The sequence below is a fragment of the Gossypium hirsutum genome, chromosome D11 (assembly GCF_007990345.1).
Source record: "Gossypium hirsutum isolate 1008001.06 chromosome D11, Gossypium_hirsutum_v2.1, whole genome shotgun sequence".
NCBI classification, from domain to species: domain Eukaryota; kingdom Viridiplantae; phylum Streptophyta; class Magnoliopsida; order Malvales; family Malvaceae; genus Gossypium; species Gossypium hirsutum.
The window spans coordinates 7,953,295-7,972,310 of record NC_053447.1 but is presented as its reverse complement, the minus strand read 5'-3'; positions in this window follow the sequence as shown (position 1 = coordinate 7,972,310).

Sequence of the window (19,016 nt, the reverse complement as noted above, 5' to 3'; positions counted from 1 at the left end):
TTATCATGTTTGTAAAAAGAACTTATTTGAGTGCATACTTGTTGTATGCAAATTGTTCTTATTATTTATGTCGCAACATTGCTTTTAAGGGGAAAGCCTTAGAACTAGTTTACCACGGTAATTAAAAAATGTTTTTGAAAAGTGTCATGGAAAAGTATTTTTTTTAAAATTTAATATTATTTACTATTGTTGTCAAAAAGTACTTTTGAAGAAAATAAAATGTTTATTTTAGACATTATGTTATAAAGTAAAAAATATGTATTTAACTGATATTTAAATTTTTAATATTAAAATATATAGCATATATAACTTAAATTATAATAAAGGTATTAAAAATAATATAACAAGTTTGTTAATATTAAATGATATTTAAATTTGTTAATATTACGAGAATCATTGAAATTCAATTTCTTGCTCTGTATCTTTAATTTTTGGAAACTTATAAAGTTCTTCAGTTAAGTCTCGATTCATGAACCCACAAAATCCTTCAAATTGTATCTGATTCAACCCAGGTATTGTAGACATTTCCCCATTTTCATCCCCGTGCATTTTGAATTTCTCATTTCTCAAAAAAATCCATTCTTTTCTCATTCTTCATCGAATCCTATGAATTGATCTAATAATGATGGAATTGAATTTCTATTATGTTATGGAATATATAAACTAAAATTCGTTAATATCATGATATATAAAATATATAAACTTAAATTATAATTAATTATAATAAAAATTATAATTGACTCAAATGTTATGTATCATTATTTTCATGTGTTATTATTACCACAATGCCAATTTATTATTATTTTGATATTAATAAATATTCACTTATATTATAGCACAAATATAATAAAATAATTTATGGTAACCCATTGTTAATATTGTGATATGTGAAATATAAATTTCAAATACTTTTTAAATAAAAAAATTTAAATTGTTTGTAAAGTTTAATTTGAATATATAAATTATATTTATATTTCATATTATGGTTCAAAAATCATGCATTGTATATGAAGATTTATACTGAATTACTCTCTAGGTAAAGCTCTCCTTTGCATGCTTAAGAAGTTTCCGAATTGTATAACAAAACTTATGTGTCCATCTTTTACTCTTGCAATGTTAGTAAAGTAGGTTGCAACTAGATATGCAACTCGAAGACGATCAATAAACTCTCACTCAACTTCCTATGTATGTTTTTATGTAACTTCTATTACATACATTTAGGGCCAATTTACAATTAATGTTGAAAAGTGATGTGAAAAAGTATTTTAGAAAAGTGTTGTGAAGAAAATTTGATAATATTTACCATTATTGTTCATAAGTGTTTATGGGAAGATAAATGTCTATTTTAGACACGATATTGTAAAGCAGAAGGTTTAATGAGAGGATAAAAAAGATAATTTTATTGAAAATCATTTTTTGCAAAAGCCAAAGGCTCAATGACTGTAACGACCCAAAATCCGTTGGCACTGGAAAAAGTGTGTTATCGGGCATCCATCTTAGTAAACCGAGTTAGTAAATAATTATTAGGAGTAATTAAAATTATGAGTTTGATAGTGTGTTTAATTAGATTTTTTTAGTGAAGTTAGTTTAATTTAAAGTAATTAAGAAAAAGGATTAAATTGAATAAAGAGTGAAAATCTAATTATAGATTAAAAGAAAGTTAAAAGGACTAAATAGGTAAATATGCCAAGTCCCATAAATGAGGAAATGATAAAAATCTTAGATTTTTATGTTTTAAATATATTAATATATTATTTAATTATAAAATATATTATATTATGTTATATTATATTATTATGTAAAATAAGCCAAAATTATGACAAGTGTGTGGTAGAAATAAATCCAAGTGTATAAATAATATACATATATTTGTGATTATTATGTATTTACTTATTATTTAAGTAAAACTATTATATTATTATTATGTTATTATTATTTTAGTATAAAACATAATAGAAATAAAAGAATAGAAAAAAAGAAATAAAACAGAATAGGCAAACGAAACAGAGAAAGGAAAGAAGGAAAAAGAAAGAAAAGGAAAGAAGGAAAAAAAAAGAAAGAAAAGAAAAAGGAAAAATAGGGTTTTTGAGCTTCAAGTTTAAATTGGTAAGTCAATTTAGTCCATTTTTCTCTTAGTTTTGATGTTTTTGGAATCCTAGAACAAAGTATTTTTGGATTTATGTTGAAATTTTGTAAGATATTATATATTTTTTTAGACATGGTTCATGTTTGGAAAGATGATGAATTGGGGGTTAAATTAATTTAATCTCAAGTTAGAAGTTGGTAAATGATTGAATTGTAAACTAAGCTATAAGTTTTGAGTTTTAGGGATTAAATTGAAATAAATTCGAAATTATGAAAATATGATAAAAATTAAATAGTTAAATGTGAGTTTGGCAAGAAATTGAGTAGCAAAAGGGTATGAATTGAGAAAGAAAAATATATAGGTTTAGTTAGGATTCAAATTGGAATTAAAGTAAAAGTTAGATAAAATTTCAGCAATTAAATTGTGTTGTGCTAATGATTGTGAAATTATTTTAATTGTTCGTAGCTAATATCGAGTCTGAAGCATCGGCCCAAAAAGGAAAAGAAAAGATCGTCGAGGATTAAATCCGAAGAGAATTCTAGTTTGTATCACAGCAATTCAAACTTTATCATTATTATGTGTTTAATTTACTAATTATGTGTGGTAAGTATTTTAAGGTAAGTGTTTAGTAAAATAAAAAATTATGATTGGGTATTGAAAGTGAGACTGATACTGAGCTGCATTATGAAATACTGAATATTGTTTTTGAATACTGAATTGAATTGTGAAGTTACTGAATATTGTTATGTGTACTGCATTGAACTGTGAAATTACTGAAGTAATGAATTACTGCAATACTGTGAAACTGATTGAAATAAGGAATTATAATTGATACTGAACTAAGATGGAAATTGTATTGAAAAGTGAATTAAATACCCTATTAACTAGTCGAACTAGTCGGATATAGTTTGCATGCCATCTGATATGGAAGAGTACGGGTTTTTGCCGGCTTACTAATCAGGCATTTATATGCCAACTACTGTTACTGTTACCGATTCTACACATTGTGTGTCGCATACTGTTACTGTTACTGTAACAAATTCAGCACTTTGTGTGCTGAATACTGTTACTGTTACTGCTACCGTTACTGATTACTATTTAGGTGCTGTGTGCTGGTGTGTTTGTTGGAATCCGTGTATCCACCGAGTCTGAGTCAAGTTAATAGGGGCAAAATAAATTTACTGATAAAACTAAATTTACTGGGGAAATGTACATTGGAGAGAAAAAGCAAGAGTTTTTAGTGCTGAAATAGGGTAATATGTCAGTACTAGATTATGAGTAAGAGTTCTCTAAACTGAACAGGTATGCTTCAAAATCTGTTCCAACCGAAGCTGGTAGTTGTAAACGATTTCTATGGGGACTGCGAGATGAAATCAAGATTCAATTAGTAAGTCTCAGAATTACTAACTTGTTGATCTGGTTGAGCGAGCAAAAATGATAGAACAAGTATTGGGCCTGGATAAAAAGTCAAAAATGGGTAAATCAGCTGGAAAACGTATGGGAATTACCAATTCTAATCCATTACCGAAGAGATCTAGAGAATCAAGAAGTGGTTGGAGATCAAGCTTTCGATCTGATAGAAGTGACAGAAGTAGAGGAAAACATATTACTGTTTCCACTGGTAGTGTAAAAGCTCCGCCCTAGAAAAGTAAAAATCTTGAATGCGATTATTGTCGGAAAAGACATTTTGGTGAATGCTGGGAAAAAATCCGAGTTTTCGAACAATCTTTAACAATGTGTTCAATAGAGCCACAACGGAAACATCCTCCGATTTTTTTCCAACATTCACCAAAATGTCTTTTCCCACAATAATCGCATTCAAAATTTTCACTTTTCCGGGGCGGAGCTTTTACACTACCAGTGGAAACAGTTTTCTGTTTTCCTCTACTTCTGTCACTTCTATCAGGCCGAAAGCTTAATCTCCAACCACTTTTTGATTCTCTGGATCTTTTCGGTAATGGATTAGAACTGGTAATTCCCATACGTTTCCTAGCTGATTTACCCATTTCTGACTTTTTATCCAGGCCCAATACTTGTTCTATCATTTTTGCTCGCTCAACCAGATCAACAAGTTTAGTAATTCTGAGACTTACTAATTGAATCTTGATTTCATCTCGCAGTCTCTATAGAAATCGTTTAAAACTATCAGCCTCGGTTGGAACATATTCTGAAGCATACCTACTCAGTCTAGAGAACTCTCGCTCATAATCTAGTACTGAAATGTTACCCTGTTTCAGCACTAAAAACTCTTACTTTTTCTCTTCAATGTACATTTCCCCAATATACTTCTTCTTAAATTCTTTTTGAAACAAGTCCCAAGTTACCTGATCATCCGGCAAATGCCTAATCACAGATTCCCACCAGAGATACGCTTCTCTTTGTAACAGTGATACAGCACATATCAGATTCTCTCGGGGATTGCAATCTAATTGTTGCAAAACTCTTTTTGTTGATTGCATCCAATTTTCAGCGGCGAACGGATCAGTTCCTCTTAATCCCAAAAACCCCGTGGCACCATATTTTTGTAGCTCTTTAATCGGGGCCCGTCTGACAGTTGGTACTGATGTAGTAGCAAGTATAGTTCCCACTACACGTTGTAATGCATCGGCTATAGTTCTTAATAGTTGTGAGTCATCTTTTTCTCTTCCTACGTTAGGAGGTTGATTATCTAACGGATTCACACTGTGTAGCAGATTCAGTTTCTTCAAATTCCTGACTTCTAGTATAAATTTCCTGTTCAACTTCATACATTCTTTCATCTGACATTTTATTTATAAAACAAAATCAAATAAATATATTAGCATCTAAAAACCCGACTCAGTTTCGACTTAAATGTGACTTGTACTTCTAAACTCATTTACAAGTTTGATTTAGTCCGAGAATCAGCTAAACCTAATAGCTCTGATACCACTAAATGTAACATCCCCTAATCCCGAATCGTCGCCATAACTGAATTACGAGGCATTACCGAATATATCAGACAACTTACGAATAATTCATAAATAAAATGACATTCATAGTATAATTTAATAATTAAATCCCTATAATGGACTCTCGAAGCCCAATACATGTATTAAAAGTAGAACGGAACTTGTTCGAGTATTCCGAAAAAATTTTTGTAATTTTTTTTTGTAAAAATTTCGACAGTATTTTTGCATATTTTTACATAAAACTCCCTGCAATTAAATCTGTATCCATTTCCAAACATAACCAATTCAACCAATTCAATATAATATCAATTTAAATTTATCAATGTACTAATTAAATTGAAACGGATAAACTTCTTTCATTATAATTCTTAGACTTGTGCTACTAACATTTTTAACCATTTATATTCAAAACATAATAACCTTTATATACATCCTATGTACATGCCACATTACCAAAAGAAAATGTACATCACCAAAAGTTTACTGAAGTTGGGTCTGGCTTTGAATGCTGGTTCAGTACTTGACTTCTACAACCTGCGCATGGAAATAACCATACGCTGAGTATGCATATACTCAGTGGTATCACTATAATTTAATTTATATTTAAATACATTGAATCACACACACACACTTTTACATTACAATTATCATCACTTAATGAATAATTCAATCTTTTATATTATCATTTGATTATATATATACCTGTAACACCTCTTACCTGTATTCGACACCGGAATAGGGTACGAGGCATTACCAGAACACATACACTTGTAAACGTATTTAACTGAGTTATAAAATTTCATCTAAATTAAAACTTTCAAAATTATTAACATGCTTCTATAACTTTTCACAATATATCCTTAAAATATTATAATCATAATAATTAGGTCCTACGAGACCCGATACATACTCATGTAACTCAATGTTTCATTTCCATTTCATTCAATTCGCAATTTCTCATGCTCGCAATCTAAATCATATCATTAGCACTTTCCATTTAATTCACGTACAATTCAATGTCATTAAGTTCAACACTGATACGTATTTACCATTTAATTCAACGTTTGTCGATTATACCATTCATTAACACATTTACTAAGTTCACATGTCAACCACAATCATTGGTGGGTCCCCTTGTATAAACTCACTACCACTTATCCATTTACTATAATTCTTTTGGGCCAATTTGTCACTTACCATCCTTAATCAAATTAGGGAACGGTTACGGAAAATTGAGTACTTCACTTCCACTTTGCCATTGTATAACTATGGTCTTACGTATGATCACTTATCACTTGTCCCTGATCAGATAAGTGTAGCTAGGCTACCACTTATCACTTTGTCACTTGATCACACTTATCACTTTGTCACTTGATCAGATAAGTGTAGCTAAAGCTACCACTTATCACTTTGTCTCTTGATCAGATAAGTGTAGCACTTATCACTTTTTCACTTGATCAGATAAGTGTAGCTAAAGCTACCACTTATCACTTTATCTCTTGATCAGAAGTACTCAAATCCGGCGTTCCGCTTAATTTGATCATTTATTCGATTTTCGCATTTTTATTTTACTCTCATTTCAACACTAAATATATTTCATCATACATTATATAATTCATGAAATTAACATTTAATCATTAAATTTCAGCCATATGAACTTACTATTTCATTACCTTTCCACACCCGTTTCCTACACATATCACAAGCACCATATCAATTAGGCACTTACAATTTCAATGCATAACTTATAAATTTAACGTGGCATAATCTAGCCACTGCTTGGCCAAAGCCTAAGCATGTACACCGAATACGTTAACCAAATACACATATAGCACAAGCATTATAAGCATGGATGAGCACAACATTTATTCATGTATCACGCTTACCGACATGTGTTAATTCATAAACCATTCATGACATTATTTCATACCAAATCATATACCGAATATACCATACACACATACTATGAAACTTTATTTTCACAAATGAGCTTAAACCGTGACCAATAATGCACAAATGCAAGCATCATTTCTATTTCATCATTTATCAATTATAATCAAGCCTATGACCAATTATACACAAATCATTCATATATTTTCCAATTTTCCTCCTCCTCCTCTCCATTTCACATCCTTAATGTAGATACCACACTTAAACAACATTAACTATAATTTCACTATTCACTCACATGTATATTCAAAGATGTTTATCCGAGTCAGAGTCACTAAATTATTTTTATCTGAAGCTACAGAGCTCCAAATTAAGTCCGTAAATTTTCCATGAAACTAGACTCACATATATTCTTACCATAAAATTTTCAGAATTTTTGGTTTAGCCAATTAATACAGTTTATTCTTTAAACTTTCCCCTGTTTTGCTGTCTGACAGTTCCGACCACTCTCTACTAAAAATGAATTGTCTAATTGTACAGAATTCGAATGATGTTTCCATTTATTTACTTTGAAAATAGACTCATCAAGGATTCTAAACATATAAATTATAACTCATAATTATTTTTCTTAAATTTTTTATGATTTTCTAAAGTCAAAACAGGGAAACTCGAAATCATTCTGGCATTGTCTCACAAAACTTATTATATCTCATTATTTACAATTCCATTGCTCACACCATTTCTTCTACGAGAAACTAGACTCAATAAGATTTAATTTCATATTTTATTCATCTTCTAATTCAATTCCCACAATTTTTGGTGATTTTTCAAAGTTAGACCACTGCTGCTGCCCAAAACTGTTTAGTGTAATATATTGATTACCAATTTGACTCTAAACTTTTAATACATGATAATTTCGTCCCTAGGCTTGGAAAATGAAATTCTTGCAATATAATCCTTGATTCAAGCCTAGTATTTCTCATACATATCAATAACAGCCCATGGATTCCATGAAATTTTAGAATTTCTCCATGATTTCAATACTTTTCAATTTAATCCCTAAAACATGTTTTCATCTAAATTTGTTTTAATAAAACACCTTTAAACATCCATTAACATCTCAATTTCATCACAAAATAACAAAAATCATATGAACTTTTCATTAGTATCTTCCAAAACTTTCAAAAAAATGATAAACTAGTAGGATACTAAGTTGGACCTAATTGTAAAAGTGTAAAAATATAAAAATTTCAAGGACAAAGCAAGAATTAAACTTACTTGAAGCCAAAATATGGAATAGAAGCTCCAAACCCTCTTCCATGGCTGTCTCCCACCGAAATTTCAAGAAGAAATGGTCTTGAAATGCTTAAAATAAAATTTGGCCACATAAACTTTATTGTAATTCCAATTTTGTCCTTAATACATAAAAATCTTAGATTTTTTTAACGGTATGCCATCTCAGCCACTTAAATTGGTCCATTTTCTCTTTTAGTCCTTCCTTATTTAATTGTTAAGCTATTTAATCACTTTAGCAAGTTTTGCATCTTTTCAATTTAGTTCTTTTTAATTAATTAACTGCCAAAACATTAAAATTTTCTGACGAAACTTTAACACTACCATATTGACACTCCGTAAATATTTATAAAAATATTTACGGCTCAGTTTATAACATCGAAGTCTCGATACCTCTTTTCCTCAATTTCTTAACTTAATAAATTTTTATAAAATACAAATTACTAATTTAAAAATATCTTAAAAATCATATTTGGCTCGTAATTATTGATAATAAAATTTACGAGCTTATTTTCTGAATTTGGTGATCTCGTACCACTATTTTCGACATTTCTGAAAATCGGGCTATTACAATACCATTCTTAATTATTTATTTCAATTCTCACCTTTCACATATGTCATATCATTCAAATTTAGTTTTATCAGTAAATTTATTTCATTTGCCCCTATTAACTTGACTCGGACTCGGCGGATACACGGATTCCAACCAACACCCCAGTACACAGCACTTAAATAGTAATCAGTAACGGTAGCAGTAACAATAACAGTAACAGTATTCAACACACAAAGTGCTGAATTTGTAACAGTAACGGTAACAGTATCCGACACACAAAGTATCGAATTGGTAACAGTAACAGTAGTCGGCATATAAATGCCTGATCAGTAAGCTGACAAAAACCCGTATTCTTCCATATCCTATGGCATGCCAACTATATTCGGCTAGCCCGACTAGTTAATAGGGTATTTAATTCACTTTTCAATACAATTTCTATCTTAGTTCAGTATCAATTATAATTCCTTATTTCAATCAGTTTCACAGTATTTCAGTAATTCATTACTTCAGTAATTTCACAGTTAAATGCAGTACACATAACAATATTTAGTAACTTCACAATTCAATTCAGTACTCAAAAACAATATTCAGTATTTCATAATGCAGCTCAGTATTAGTCTCACTTTCAATACCCAATCATAAATTTTCATTTTACTAAACACTTACCTTAAAATACTTACAACACATAATTAGTAAATTAAACACATAATAATGATAAAGTTTGAATTGTAATGATACAAACCAGAATTCTCTTCAGATTTAATCCTCGACGATCTTTTCTTTTCCTTTTTGGGCCGATGCTTCAGACTCGATATTAGCTACGAACAATTAAAATAATTTCACAATCATTAGCACAACACAATTTAATTGCTGAAATTTTTATCTAACTTTTACTTTAATTCCAATTTGAATCCTAATTAAACCTATATATTTTTCTTTCTCAATTCATACCCTTTTGCTATTCAATTTCTTGCCAAACTCACATTTAACTATCTAACTTTTATCATATTTTCATAATTTCGAATTTATTTCAATTTAATCCCTAAAACTCAAAACTTATAGCTTAGTTTACAATTCAATCCTTTACTAACTTTTAACTTGAAATTAAATTAATTTAACCCCAATTCATCATCTTTCCAAACATGAACCATGTCTAAAAAAAATAATATCTTACAAAATTTCAACATAAATCCAAAAATACTTTGTTCTAGGATTCCAAAAACATCAAAACTAAGAGAAAAGGGACTAAATTAACTTACCAATTTAAGCTTGAAGCTCAAAAACCCTATTTTTCCATTTTTCGTTTCTTTCTTTCTTTTTCCTTCTTTCCTTCCTTTGTTTCATTTGCCTACTCTGTTCTATTTTTCTTTTTCTATTCTTTTATTTCTATTATGTTTTACATTAAAATAATAATAACATAATAATAACATAATAGTTTTACTTAAATAATAAGTAAATACATAATAGTCACAAATATATGTATTTTATTTATACACTTAGATTTATTTCTACCACACGTTTGTCATAATTTTAGTTTATGTTACATAATATAATATAATAATATATATTTTATAATTAAAGAATATAAGATTTTTATCATACTTATGCCGCCTCATTTATGGGACTTGGCATATTTACCTATTTAGTCTTTTTAACTTTCTTTTAATCTATAATTAGACTTTTACTCTTTATTCAATTTGATACTTTTTCTTAATTACTTTAAATTAAATTAACTTCACTAAAAAAATCTAATTAAACACACTATCAGACTCATAATTTTAATTACTCTTAATAATTATTTACTAACTCGATTTACTAAGACGGAGGCCCGATAACACACTTTTTTCGGTGCCCACAGATTTTGGGTCATTACAATGACCTTTTAGTTTGGTTTAAAATTCGAATTTAAAATTAAATTTTAGTTTGAAAAGCTGTTTGTTTAGCAAGTTTTTTTGTTTGAAACCATGGTTTTGGTTAAAAGTATTTTTCAACCTCAATGGTAAACACACCCTTAATATAGGATGATTTGTTGTCGATAATTTTGTTGTTTAATGTATGGAAGAATATTTTATTCTTTGTTTATTTTGGATGTATTGAATGATAGAATTTTTATTTGTACAGTTTATTTACGAATATTTTACATAATCGATAAACATTTTATATTTAAAATTATTTAATCATTCATTTGATATTTTTAAATATTTTTTGTATAAATATATTTAATATTTTTTAAAAATATTAATAAATCCAAAATGGTATAACAAAACACACTGGTCTAGTAAAAAAACTGTGTTATCCCTACCTTTATATGTATATATTTTGACCAAAGAGAGTTCCATTTAATTTCAAAATCATTACAGAACGATGGTGGGCTTACATGAAGTAGAAAAAAGAAAGCAACAACAAAAGATCAAATTTCACTCATCAAGGCTCAATAGTTGTTGAGAGAACCAATTAAAGAAAATTCCTTAATCTTAGGATTAAGCCATGTCCTCTGTCAAAATTTGTAAAAGGCTTCATCCACTAATAGTTATCTTTCGATGCGTTTGTAACGACATCATAAGGTTACTTGATGTAACCCTAAAATTCAAGTATTGATTATATTGATAAAGAAGGCTTAGGACCAATTCCCTTTTGACCCTTACCATTATCAACAAATGAGATATTTTTCCGACACTAATGAGTGGTTCAATGATGAATGATGAAAATACTAACATTGCATTGTAAAGGCTAAAAGGAGTCTATGATAATGGAAGAAACATGCCAATGAGATGCGAAAGAACAAACCTTTGATCTCAAAAGAGTGACCCTCGCCGAAACTTCTAGTTGAAGTTCAAGCCCACACACTCCAACAGCAGCTAGAGAACAAAAAAAAAAACCAAGATGGCATGGGATGGGAATAGCAAACCTTAGAATCATTAAAAAGAATGGGAGAAAAGAGAATGATAGAAGATAGAAGAATGAACAGAAATTTTGGGAACGAGAAGAAGAAAAGAAACAGATTAGAGAGAGTTGGTTGAAAACTTCTTTCTGTAATTCCATAAAAAAAAACTCTCCCATGCAGCACATGCATATTTTAAGGAAATAACAAAGTAATGACGTGGGCACAATTCGTTTACAATTAAAACACACCGTTTCACTAATACCCCAAAACTCCCCGTTTTACTTAAACTAGCTTATTTTGACTAAGTCTTCTCCTACTATCATTTTACCCCGTAACAGTACTTCCCCCTAGAAATACATCCTTGACCTCAAGGATGAAAATGAGGATAGTTGGATTGAATTGTCGAGAGTGATTCCCAAGTTGCATCCTCTGGAAAAGTATTTGTCCATTCAATCAACACCTCTGTCAGAGCTTGGTTTCCTCTCTTAATCATTCTTCTATCTAAAATGCGAACTGGTTCTTTTGGCAAGGTGCCATGATCATCAACCAGAGGTAATTGAACTTGAGTTGGAGCTGATCCGACGTGTTTCTTCAGTTGGGAAACATGGAATGTTGGGTGGATTCGAGAATTCTGTGGGAGCTGAAGGGTGTAAGCGACTGCTCCTACTTTCCCAATAACAGGAAAATGACCAAAAAACTTTGGAGCTAATTTCTGATTAATAACCCTTCGAAGAGACTGTTGCCGATAAGGCTACAACTTCAAATAAACCATGTCCCCAATTTGGAAGCTTCTCTCGGAGCGGTGTTTATCAGCAGTATTTTTCATACGTGTCTGAGCCTTCTTAAGACAAAATAGAAGCAAGTGCCTGGCAGCTTCGCGGGCTTGTAAACTACGATCAACAACTGCCACTGAAGAGGCCCCAGCTAAGTACGGCATGTGCGTCAGTGGAGGTTGGCCATATAAGGCCTCGTACGGTGTGAGCTGAATCGCCGAATGGAATGAGGAGTTATACCACCATTCCGCAAGGGGCAACCACTGGAACCAACGTGCTGGAGCTTCTCCCGTCATGCATCTTAGATAGCTTTCAAGGCACCTATTTAAGACCCCAGTCTGGCCATCCGTTTGAGGGTGGTAGGCTGTCGATAACAGAAGCTTAGTACCTGACCGCCGGAAAAGTTCTTGCCAAAAGCCACTGACAAAGATTTTGTCCCTGTCAGAGATAATAGACTCGGGCATTCCGTGAAGTTTATACACGTGTATCAGATATTCATGGGCGACCTCCCTAGCTGTATACGGATGAGATAAAGCTAAGAAGTGGCCATATTTGGTAAGATGGTCTACGATCACCAAGATGGAGTTCTTTTTGCTGGATGTTGGTAACCCCTCGATGAAATCCATACTTATTACAGACCAAGCCCGATTAGGAATAGGCAATGGCTGTAACAACCCAGGGGAAGCTATTGTTTTACCTTTACATTGCTGACAGGTGATGCATTCTCGAATCCATCTCCTAACATCAGTGGACAGACCCTTCCAATACAATAGACTTGAGAGTCTTTTTCGAGTGACATGCACGCCCGAATGACCACCCACTGCGCTTGCATGAAAATGAGTAAACAGTTCTTGTCTTAAGTGTGGAACCTTGCCAACTACAATCTTCCCTCTTCGAAATAGAAAACGACCATCCCAAGAATATCGTTGATTTTGGTTTGGCTGCTGTTGAATAGTCTGAATGATCTTCTGCAATTTATCATCCAACACATAAGATCGCAGCACTCGATCCAAAAGGCTGGAGATAACTGTACTGGCTGAAAGCTGAAAATGTTGACCCTGCCCCAACTGAGGTTGACGCGAGAGGGCATCAGCTACTCTGTTGTTTATTCCTCGTCTATACACAATTTCAAAATCATACCCCAACATTTTGGCCACCCAGCGCTGTTGAAATGGAGTAACAGCTACTTGGTCTAACAGAAATCGTAAACTCTGATGGTCCGTGCGAATTTTAAAATGCCTTCCAACCAAATACGTGTGCCACTTCCGAACTGCCAGCAAAACAGCTAACATCTCCTTTTCATAGATGGATAGGGCTTGATGTCGAATTCCCAAAGCTTTGCTAAAGAAAGCTAGTGGTCTGCCTTGTTACTGTAAAACCGCACCAACACCAACCCCACTTGCATCCGTATCAACAGTAAATTCCAACTGAAAGTTAGGAAGTGTCAACACCGGAGCAGAAGTTAAGGCTTTTTTGAGTGCTAGGAAAGCCTCGGTAGCTTGTTCTGACCAGCACCACCCATTCTTTTTCAGTAAATCCGTTAGAGGTTTGGCAACCTCCCCATACTGTTTTATAAATCTTCTGTAGTAGCCCATGAGACCGAGGAAACTGCGCAACTCCTTAAGTGATTGGGGAATGGGCCAAGAAGAAATACATTCTACCTTAGCAGAATCCATAGCCACAGTTCCCGCATGTAAAACATGCCCCAAATATTGTATCTGAGATGAACCAAAACAACATTTTGATTTGTTTGCATATAACTGATGTTTCCTAAGGACAAGAAGAACTGACCTCAAGTGTTGTAAATGCTTCAGCCAGGATGTTGAATATGTTAGAAATCAAACCCACTCCAAGCATAATCTAGAAGCATGAGACGTGGAGCAATTTTATGCCATGCAAAGTGCTGAAATTTTAGCCATATAAAGTGCTCCATTATTGAGATGTTTTGTGGCTGGAAATTAAGTGGATTAATAGCCACATTTGTTGTCACTTTATCAGCCTATAAATAGAGGCTTGAACTTGTGTTGTAATGAAGAAAAATGAGAAGAAAAAAGAAATAAGAGAAGCAACGTGAGTGAGAGTGAGAAGGTTAGCAAACCTTGAGTGAGTTAAAATCTAGCAGCAGCTAGACTATCTAGTCATTGAGAAAATATTTGTAATCTTCGTATTGTAATATATTGAGTGTGTAATAAAAAGTAAATTTTCGGCCCATCACGTTTCCAACAAGTGGCATCAGAGCTACGGTTCGGAGCTTGGTTCGGAGTTCGGTTCGTGTCCGGTTCGTGTCCAGTTCGGAGTACCTTTGGTGTTCATCTAACAAGTCGATATGGGCGACGTAATTCAGCTACAAGTTCCACAATTGACGAAGACAAATTATGGAAATTGGAGCATTCGAATGAAGGCTTTGCTCGGTTCGCAAGATTGTTGGGAGATCGTTGAAAAAGGATACATCGAGCCCGGAGATGCCGCTACAGAAGCAGCTTTATCAAATGACGCTAAGAAGGCGTTACGAGAAGCACGAAAGAAGGATCAAAAGGCCTTGAATAGTATCTTTCAAGGTATGGATGAATCAACCTTCGAGAAAATATCAGATGTGAAGAACGCGAAGAATGCATGGGAGATTTTGCAAAAATCATTTCAAGGTGTAGAAAAAGCTAAAAAGGTACGCCTTCAGTCACTTAGAGCTGAATTTGAAATGTTAAAAATGAAGAGCTCCGAGAATATCGATGACTATGCCAATCGTGTAAAATCGGTGGTAAATGAAATGAAACGAAATGGAGAAACTCTTGACGAGGTAAGAGTGATGGAGAAAATTCTACGGTCACTCACACGCAAATTCGAGTACGTAGTCGTTGCCATCGAAGAATCAAAAGATTTGTCAAAGATGTCGCTCGAAGAACTTGTGGGTTCTCTGCAAGCCCATGAGCAAAAGATGAAGCTAAATGAAGATAGTGAAAATCTTGATCAAGCCTTGCATAACAAGTTGTCCGTCGACGACGGAGAAACAAGTAATAACTTTAACCAAGGAAGAGGAAACCGCAGAGGATACCGTGGAGGCTACCGTGGTGGAAACAGAGGAGGAAGAGGATCACGAGGACGTGGAAATCAATTATATGGGAGATATCAAGAAAATAAAGATTATCAAACATCCAACCGTGGACGTGGATCTAGAGGTCGTGGCCGAGGCAGATTTCAAGAAAATAAATCTCAGGTACAATGCTACAACTGTAACAAGTATGGACATTTCAGTTACGAGTGCAGATCAACACACAAAGTGGATGAAAGAAACCATGTAGCAGTCGCAGCAGAAGGCAACGAAAAAGTGGAATCAAGTGTCTTTCTCACTTACGGAGAAAATGAAGATCGCAAGAGAAGTGTGTGGTATCTCGACAACGGTGCAAGCAACCACATGTGTGGAAGAAAGGAGCTATTCACAGAATTAGATGAAACAGTTCATGGACAAATAACTTTTGGAGACAACTCACATGCAGAAATCAAAGGAAAGGGCAAGGTTGTTATAACACAAAGGAATGGAGAGAAGAAGTACATCTCAGACGTTTACTACGTACCAGCTTTGAAGAGCAACCTGATCAGTCTTGGTCAACTCCTAGAAAAAGGATATGAAGTTCATATGAAAGACCGCTCACTCGCCATCAGGAACAAAAGTGGAGAATTAGTTGTTCGAGTTGATATGACGCGAAATCGTCTTTTCACCCTCGACATCGAGTCTGGAGAAGTAAAATGCATGAAGACGGATCTGAAGAATGAATCATGGTTGTGGCACTTAAGGTACGGACATCTCGGATTTTCTGGCTTGAAGCTGTTGTCGAAGACAAATATGGTGAATGGATTACCAAGTATTAATCATCCAGATCAACTGTGTGAAGCCTGTGTCAAAGGAAAGCAGCATAGGCAGAAATTTGAAGTAGGAAAATCTCGAAGAGCTAGAAGACCATTGGAAATTGTACACACCGACATATCTGGTCCGTACGACATTGAATCACTCGGTGGAAACAGGTACTACCTAACTTTTATTGATGATTATAGCAGAAAATGTTGGGTTTATTTTCTCAAAGCAAAATCGGAAGCCCTAGAAAAATTCAAGGAGTTCAAAGCAATGGTGGAAAAACAGAGTGGTCGATATTTGAAGATACTCAGATCCGATAGAGGAGGCGAGTATACTGCAAAGCTTTATGAAAGTTTCTGCAAGGATCATGGAATCATTCATCAGTTAACAGCCAGACGCACTCCACAACAAAACGGAGTTGCAGAAAGGAAGAATCGGACAATTCTGGATATGGCAAGAAGCATGATAAAAGGTAAACACCTTCCGAGAACTTTCTGGGCTGAAGCCGTTGAATGCGCAGTTTATCTGTTGAATCAATGTCCAACAAAAAGTGTAAGACACAAGACACCAGAAGAAGCATGGAGCGGTCACAAGCCAAGAGTTGGACACCTCAAAATTTTTGGATGCATTGCATATGCACACGTTCCTAAGCAACAGAGGAAAAAGCTTGACGATAGAGGAGAGAAGTGTATCTTTATAGGCTATGACAAAAGAAGTAAGGCCTACAGACTTTATAATCCTCTTACTAAGAAATTGATTATCTCAAGAGATGTCGAGTTCGATGAAGCGGATTACTGGAGATGGAGTGAAGAAGAAAAGAAAGTGGAAGGATTATTTTTCAACGAAGACGACAATGATGTCATCAACCAAGAAGAACAAGGCGATGATCAAAGTCCTGGTACAAAAGCCCCTTCGTCACCAACCAGCAGCAGCGGAAGCAGCAGCTCAGATGAAGCACCCACAAGAACACGGAGTCTCAACGACATCTACAATTCTACGGAACCTGTAGAGACGCAGTTCGATTATTCACTATTCTGTCTAATGACAGAATATGATCCAGTGACATACGAAGAAGCAATTGAAGACAATAAATGGAAGAAGGCCATGGACGAGGATATTGCTGCAATAAGAAGGAATGACACGTGGGAGCTAACAAGTCTGCCAGAAGGACATAGCCCGATTGGTGTCAAGTGGGTGTACAAGACGAAGACCAACAAAGAAGGAAAAGTAGAGAAATACAAGGCAAGACTAGTCGCCAAAGGCTACAAGCAAAGACAATGAGTGGACTATGATGAAATATTTGCTCCAGTCGCAAAAATAGACACAATTAGGCTTCTCATAGCGGTCGCAGCACAATACAAATGGAAAATCTATCAGATGGACGTCAAGTCTGCATTCCTGAATGGCTACTTGGAGGAGGAAGTCTACATAGAACAACCACCTGGATATAGCATACAAGGAAAGGAGGACAAAGTCTACCGATTGAAGAAAGCTTTGTATGGATTGAAGCAAGCCCCAAGAGCATGGAACACAAGGATCGACGAGTACTTCCGAAGAAATAGATTCATCAAAAGCCCGCACGAGCACACCCTGTACACAAAGAAGAATGGATATGGAGATATCATGATCGTATGCCTATATGTGGATGACATGATCTTCACCGGAAACAATCCAGGTATGTTTGATGATTTCAAGAAAGCTATGACTAAAGAATTTGAAATGACAGATATCGGTGAGATGTCATACTTTCTTGGAGTCGAGGTGAAACAAATGCAAGATGGAATTTTTGTCTCTCAAAAGAAGTATGCGGAGCAGATTTTGAACAAGTTCAAAATGAAGGATTGCAAGCCAGTAGTCACGCCAGCTGATCCAGGGATGAAGCTAAGTGTTGATTCGACAAGGGAGTCGATAAATCCGACGTTGTTTAAAAGTCTCGTTGGAAGTTTAAGGTATTTGACAATCACACGACCAGATATTACATATGCAGTAGGATTGGTGAGCAGATTCATGGAGAAGCCGAAGCAAGACCACTTAATTGCCGCAAAAAGAATTTTGAGATATATCAAAGGTACGATGAACCATGGTTTATTCTATACCCACTCACAAGATTCAAAATTAGTTGGCTACTCAGATAGCGATTATGGGGGAGACTTGGATGATCGGAAAAGCACTTCCGGATATGCATTCCACATCAGTTCCGCAGTTTTTTCATGGTCGTCAAAGAAGCAACAAACAATTGCTCTCTCAACATGTGAAGCAGAGTATATGGCCGCAGCAACTTGTACATGCCAAGCAATGTGGTTGAAGAATATTTTGGGAGAAATAGGTGTTTCAAATGAAGGTCCAATTACCATCTACGTTGACAACAAATCCGCTATATCACTTGCCAAGAATCCGGTGTCGCACAGCCGAAGCAAGCACATCGATACGAAGTATCATTTTATCCGAGAGCAAGTGAAAAACAAAAACGTAGAGTTGGTCCATTGCAGGACAGAAGATCAACTGGCAGATATTTTCACAAAGCCGTTGAAAGTGGAGACATTCAACAAATTCAAAGAGAAGCTCGGTATGAAAGTTGGGTTTGAGGGGGAGTGTTAGAAATCAAACCCACTCCAAGCATAATCTAGAAGCATGAGACGTGGAGCAATTTTGTGCCATGCAAAGTGCTGAAATTTTAGCCATACAAAGTGCTCCATTATTGAGATGTTTTGTGGCTGGAAATTAAGTGGATTAATAGCCACATTTGTTGTCACTTTATCA